This window comes from Borostomias antarcticus, assembly GCF_949987555.1.
Source record: "Borostomias antarcticus genome assembly, chromosome: 12".
Taxonomy (NCBI): Eukaryota; Metazoa; Chordata; class Actinopteri; order Stomiiformes; family Stomiidae; genus Borostomias; species Borostomias antarcticus.
The window spans coordinates 22,378,659-22,384,656 of NC_140245.1; positions in this window are offsets into that span (position 1 = coordinate 22,378,659).

A 5,998-nucleotide genomic window follows, 5' to 3' on the forward strand; every position below is an offset into this window, starting at 1 on the left:
GGGGATATTAGCTGAGAGAGAGCTTGGAGGCTCAGGGTCCCTCCCTCACATCTGGAGAAGCTATCCCAGACACAATGGATCACATACATCCCCCGCATGACATGTGATACGGCGGAGGGGGCCTACAACTCCCATTAAAGCTAATATGACAAAAACTACAGATCCCATGTAATCTGTGAGGCTCCAGCATATCTGAACAGGGATATATAGGCTTAATGACCGCCTCCCCCTTCCTCGTATGACTGGATAGAGAGTAGAGAGGGGGGGGAGGGTTGAGGAGGGGAGGGTGGGGAGGAGAGGGGGGGGTGGAGGAGGGGAGGGTGGAGGGGGGGAGGTGGGGGAGGGTGGGGAGGAGAGGGGAGGGTGGGGCAGGACAGACATGGAAGGCAGAGCACTCTGAAGCACATAGCTGGAGAGGCCTGGTTTTCCTCAACAGCACTTTCTCTGGAATTCGAAGGACAGCAGAATAATTGAGTAGGGGGAGATGAGAAGATGGGAGAGAGATAGAGAGAGACAGAGCACAAGGGAGAGATAGAGACAACGAGTGTGAGGAAGAGAGATAGAGAGAGAGAGAGCGTAACAGGGTTAGAGAGAGACGCGCTGCCAAAGGGAAGCTCTGTGGGGGTAGAAGGAGCTTGAGGAGAGTTTGTTCTGTGACGCTAAATTGTATTTTTTCTCAAAGAGACTGATCTTAGACATTATGATTTGTGTGTGACATAATATCTTTTGGATGTGACTATGTGAGCATGCTTATAGTGTGTGTGTGTGTGTGTTTTGTGTGTGTGTGTGTGTGTGTGTGTGTGTGTGTGTGTGTGTGTGTGCACGTGCGTTCGTGTCAGGAAGGGAAGAGGCGAGATAAATTAAACATGAGCCAGGAGAGTGTGGGTGCTGTCCTGGAATATAAATGTATTCTCACTGGCTTTTATCTCTCACGCTGAAGCCAGGGAGCTTATTGTGAGTAAAAGCAACGCTCTACTCCTGAGATGAGTGACCTGCCCAGCCCTCTCGCTCGCTCTCTCTCTCTCACACACACACACACACACACACACACACACACACACACACACACACACACACACACACACAGCCCTCTCGCTCTCTCTCTCTCACACAAACACACACACACACACACACACACAGACACACACACACAGCCCTCTCGCTTTCTTTCTCACACACACACACACGCACACACACACACACACAGCCCTCTCGCTCTCTCTCACACACACACACACACACACACACACACACACGCACACACACACACAGCCCTCTCGCTCTCTCTCAGACGTGATTCACATACTCTCATGTCTCTGATGCTGCAGTCAAGCGGTAGAAGTTAAAGTTCTCTCTGCATTTTCCCTTTGCTTTCTGTTGCTTGCTGTGTTCAAGCTCACGCACACACACACACGCGTACACACACACACATACACCCCCCCCCCCCCACACACACACACACTCAGGCGCACAAACACACACACACACACACACACACACAGGTGCATTGGATTGAAGTTCACAAGTGATAAACCACAGACTCATGCCAATGTGAATCACTACATACATTTAACAAAGCCCCGCTCTGTGGTGCCGTGCTGATGCAAGCTTAAATCCTGAGCCAACTCCGTGTTTATAAGATCCTCAGTCTAGGGGCCCACTCCTCCGCGAGGGGAACCGTCAGGCGGTCGGCCATGATGTTTTTTTGTGTGTGTTTTTTTTTGTCGTTTCACTGTGATGGATCCAAGATGGCTGCCCTCGTACCACTTTGTTTACACAAGCTGTGTAAAACATCCCCCTCTCCCCCCCCCACCCATCTGCCCCTTCAACCAACACTTAAGTCACATTTCCAACACGCAAAATCACGTTTTTTTGGCCGTACTCTTTCACACGTGGAGCAGCCGTGCCTCGAATTTGCGAGCCATAAATCATTCTTTCCTCGGCGCTTTTCCCCGGACCCCTGATTCTATTCCCGTGTTTTGGGGAGGAGATGTACCCTCGCCCCTGGACTGTGGAGGCCCCTGTAAACTGTAGAGGGATTTGAGACAGCTGGCCCCTCGGATACATCTACCACAATCTACAGTACACTCTTCCCGTGGCCATCTCCCCTCACTCTCTCCTCCTCTAACCACCCCCTCCGTACGAAGGTAGAACATACCAGACTTGTCTAACAATTGTATAGTGTGCGTGTGAGAGAATGAGAAAAAAAAGGGGGGGGGAGGGGAGGGGGGGGTGGGGGGGTGACAGATCCATACCAGCTTGACTCCGGCGTTTCGTGCCGCAGAGGTCCGCGGTGTTTTGCCTAACATGGTCGTGCGCAGCGCAGCCTGTTTGGGTTAGAGGCCTGGTATGTTTACGCTCCTCACACATCGCCAGAGGAGAGAGAACCACAGGGCTCGGAGATGCCCCGGGTCAGACATGTCAGACGACAGCTGGCCTCCCGAGTCTGGCTAACAACTGTAGGGATGAGGAGGGAGGGAGAGAGAGAGAGAGAGAGAGAGAGGGGGGGGAGAGAGAGAGAGAGGGGGGGGGGGGGGGAGAGAGAGAGAGAGGGGGGGGGGAGAGAGAGAGAGAGAGGGGGGGAGACAGAGAGAGAGAGAGAGAGAGAGAGAGAGAGAGAGAGGGAGAGACAGAGAGAGAGCCAGAGAGAGAGAGAGAGAATGGACTGGAAAGACAGAGGGTAAATTAGAATGGATGAAAGAGAGAGCAAGAGAGAAAGAGAAGAGAGGAGAGAGAAAGAGAAGAGAGAAGAGAGAGAGAGAGAGAGAGAGAGAGAGAGAGAGGAGAGAGAGAGAGAGAGAGAGAGAGAGAGAGAGAGAAATGTGTGTTACAGAACACAGTGTAGAGTAACCATGGCGCAGCATTCTAACTATTCTGTAATGAATTAGATGAATCCAGCCACAGGATAAAAGAGCCAACTTTGAGTCAAGACATTCCAGATGTACATTCCTCTCTCTGCGGTTATCTGCAGGATAAGCAGCGTGACCCTGTGACCTCACAACGACCCCTCGCAGGTTCAGGTTGTATGGGAGAAGCTCCAGGCAGCAGAGATGGGGGAGGGCGGGGGAGGGGCGGGGGAGGGAGGGGGGCAGGGAGAGATATAGAATGGAGAGATGTAAGGAGGTCGGGATTCTCTAATTAGAACCAGAGCCTTCTTTTTCCCTCTACTTCCTGGTGTAAGCAAAGATACACTCAACCAACCTTCCCACAGGACCACGTTTCACCACAGGGAATTCTGGTGAAGGAATGCATGATTAGCAAGCTGATTTGCCCCAAGCCTTGTGGATGTCAGTATGAAATGAACGGAAAGAGAGCTGTTATTAAAACCATGCCATCTGCAACTGTGTTCCGTGTCTTCCTGTGTTATCACCACGGTTACTGAACCAGTTACATGGATTTGTGGGACATTGCGTTACCGTGCTTATAATGTGCTTAACTGGCCAGCTTTAGTGTGTCACACGTAAGTCTGTTGTGTGAGGGGGGCATTTGTAGCGAGCCTCTCAAACCTGGAGCTCCATGGCGGCGCTCTGACCCTCATCCAGCAGTGAGAGTCACCCCGAGGTGACCTCATCCCCGAGCACATGACCGCTCCATGCAGGGTTCTGCAGCTCACGGGCCCTGAACCAGCCCACTGCGTTGGCTTTGCCAGCCACAGCTTCCAACTGAAATACTAGAGGTGTCTTAGGTCCAGTTCCACTCTGGAACCTGTAGACTTTAGAACCTTGTGGACTTTAGAACCTGTAGACTTTAGAACCTGTGGACTTTAGAACCTGTGGACTTAAGAACATGTAAACTTTAGAACCCGTGGACTTTAGAACCTGTAGACTTTAGAACCCGTGGACTTTAGAACCTGTAGACTTTAGAACCTTGTGGACTTTAGAACCTGTAGACTTTAGAACCTGTAGACTTTAGAACCTGTAGACTTTAGAGCCTGTAGACTTTAGAACCTGTGGACTTAAGAACATGTAAACTTAAGAACCCGTGGACTTTAGAACCTGTAGACTTTAGAACCCGTGGACTTTAGAACCTGTAGACGAGAACCTGTGGACTTGAATAAAGGGAATCAAAAGGCCATTCCCTGTTTGTTCCTTTAGAACTCAGTCAGATTGACGTTGGGAGAACTGGAGGTCGTCCTCAACTTGCTCAGTTGAAGATTCACCCCCACACTCCTACTCTGATCTATATTTAAAGCTTCTCCAGTGGTTGATCATGGAGAGAGGGAGAATACTGTAAATTAATCAATAACTGAACTGGATCCACCATTGCTGTTGAGTAGAAAGGCATGATTAATTGATCGACCGGTTGGTTTTTCCACAGATGCCCTACTGTGAGACGAGCTCTGTGAGGGTTTGAAACAGCATTTCTTTCTTCACCACTCCCTCTCAAAGAATAAAGTGTAGGCTCACCAGATAAGTACTCGCGAACTAAAAGCTCTAATCTTTCGAAATAATCTCACGAAAAATGTGTCCTGGTTCTTCCTCTTTCATGATAAACAGCAGCCATGCCGGATGCCAGAGAGAAAGGCCCTCCTACCTGGGAGCTGTGGGAGCCGCGCTGGTGTGTTAAGAATGGCACTCTGTCGTCAACAGAACACAGCAGACAGAACATTCTGAGACCTGGGGAGCACTGAGATCCTGCAGTAAGAATAGTTAGGTCTCTCTCTCTCTCTCTGTCTCTCTCTGTCTCTCTCTCTCTCTCTCCCCCCTCCTTTGGTGTAAAACCAGATTTGATTCATTTGGCATTGAGTTGATCAGCGTGCGTTCCAATTAGACCTCTTTTAGTCCCATCAGGGGTTTAGATATCGTGAGTAGATCTGCGCTCCTGAAACCTCAGCTGCTACGGGGGCCGTGTTCTGGATCAGGGATGTGTGATTGTGAGGTGGAGTGTGACCTACAGTTGAGAAGAATGTTGCCGTGGTGCAACAGGCCATTGAGAAACAGCAGTTTAATTTAAACAAGTATAAACACAAACACACAGACACGCGCACACAAACATACACACACACACACACACACACACACACACACACACACACACACACACACACACACACACAGAATGCAGCTTGCTTTCAGCCCTGAGTCAAAACCATTCCCATATGACTTAGTGGATTCTGAGGGATGTTATAAATACATAGCTTGCGGACCTCAGGGCTTGTGTTCGGTGGGTCTCTGAGGGGAGCAGAGGAGGGGTGATACTCTTTCTCTACGAGCCGCAATTGAATAACAGAGCAGAGAAGAAAGAGGGTTCTTCTGCATCTCCATATGGAAAAACATCAAGGCTTTTTCCCTCCACAAGCTCCCCACACTGGAGTCCACACATTGTGACTCAGAGATCTGCACAGAAACAACACACATTTTCTGGTGCAGAGTAATGAACGAATCCCTTCAAAATGGTTCATGATGATCAATTTTCCATCTATCATCAGAAAGACGTTTGAAGGCAGAGCTGCTGCATCATGACCTTCCTTTTGAAACAGATCAAATTTGAATATATTCATTTTTGTCTAATGGACCATTGGGGAGGCATAATATTCACAGTTTCTGGATTTTCCTGTCATGTGTTCATGTAACCTCCCTCCCAGTCTCCCTGCAAACCCACGTGATTTACCAGTGGCACACTATATACTAAAACATAGTTGCCTTAGTTTGGTAAGGCCTGACTTATGCCTTCAACACTGGAGACTGAACCCCTAGAGACAAGGAAGGGCAACTCTGTTGTCAAGATAGTCTCTCTTTAGTTAAATAAGAGTCGCCTGTCACAATGTTTACATTTATATATAAGGCTATAAACGAAACAATGTCTCATGATTGCAGCATAATCAGGCCTGCATTTGAGTGAGGGTGTAGCATGCTCTCTTCTATAGAGGGTGTAGCATGCTCTCTTCTATAGAGGGTGTAGCATGCTCTCTTCTAGAGGGTGTAGCATGCTCTCTTCTATAGAGGGTGTAGCATGCTCTGTTCTATAGAGGGTGTAGCATGCTCTCTTCTATAGTGGG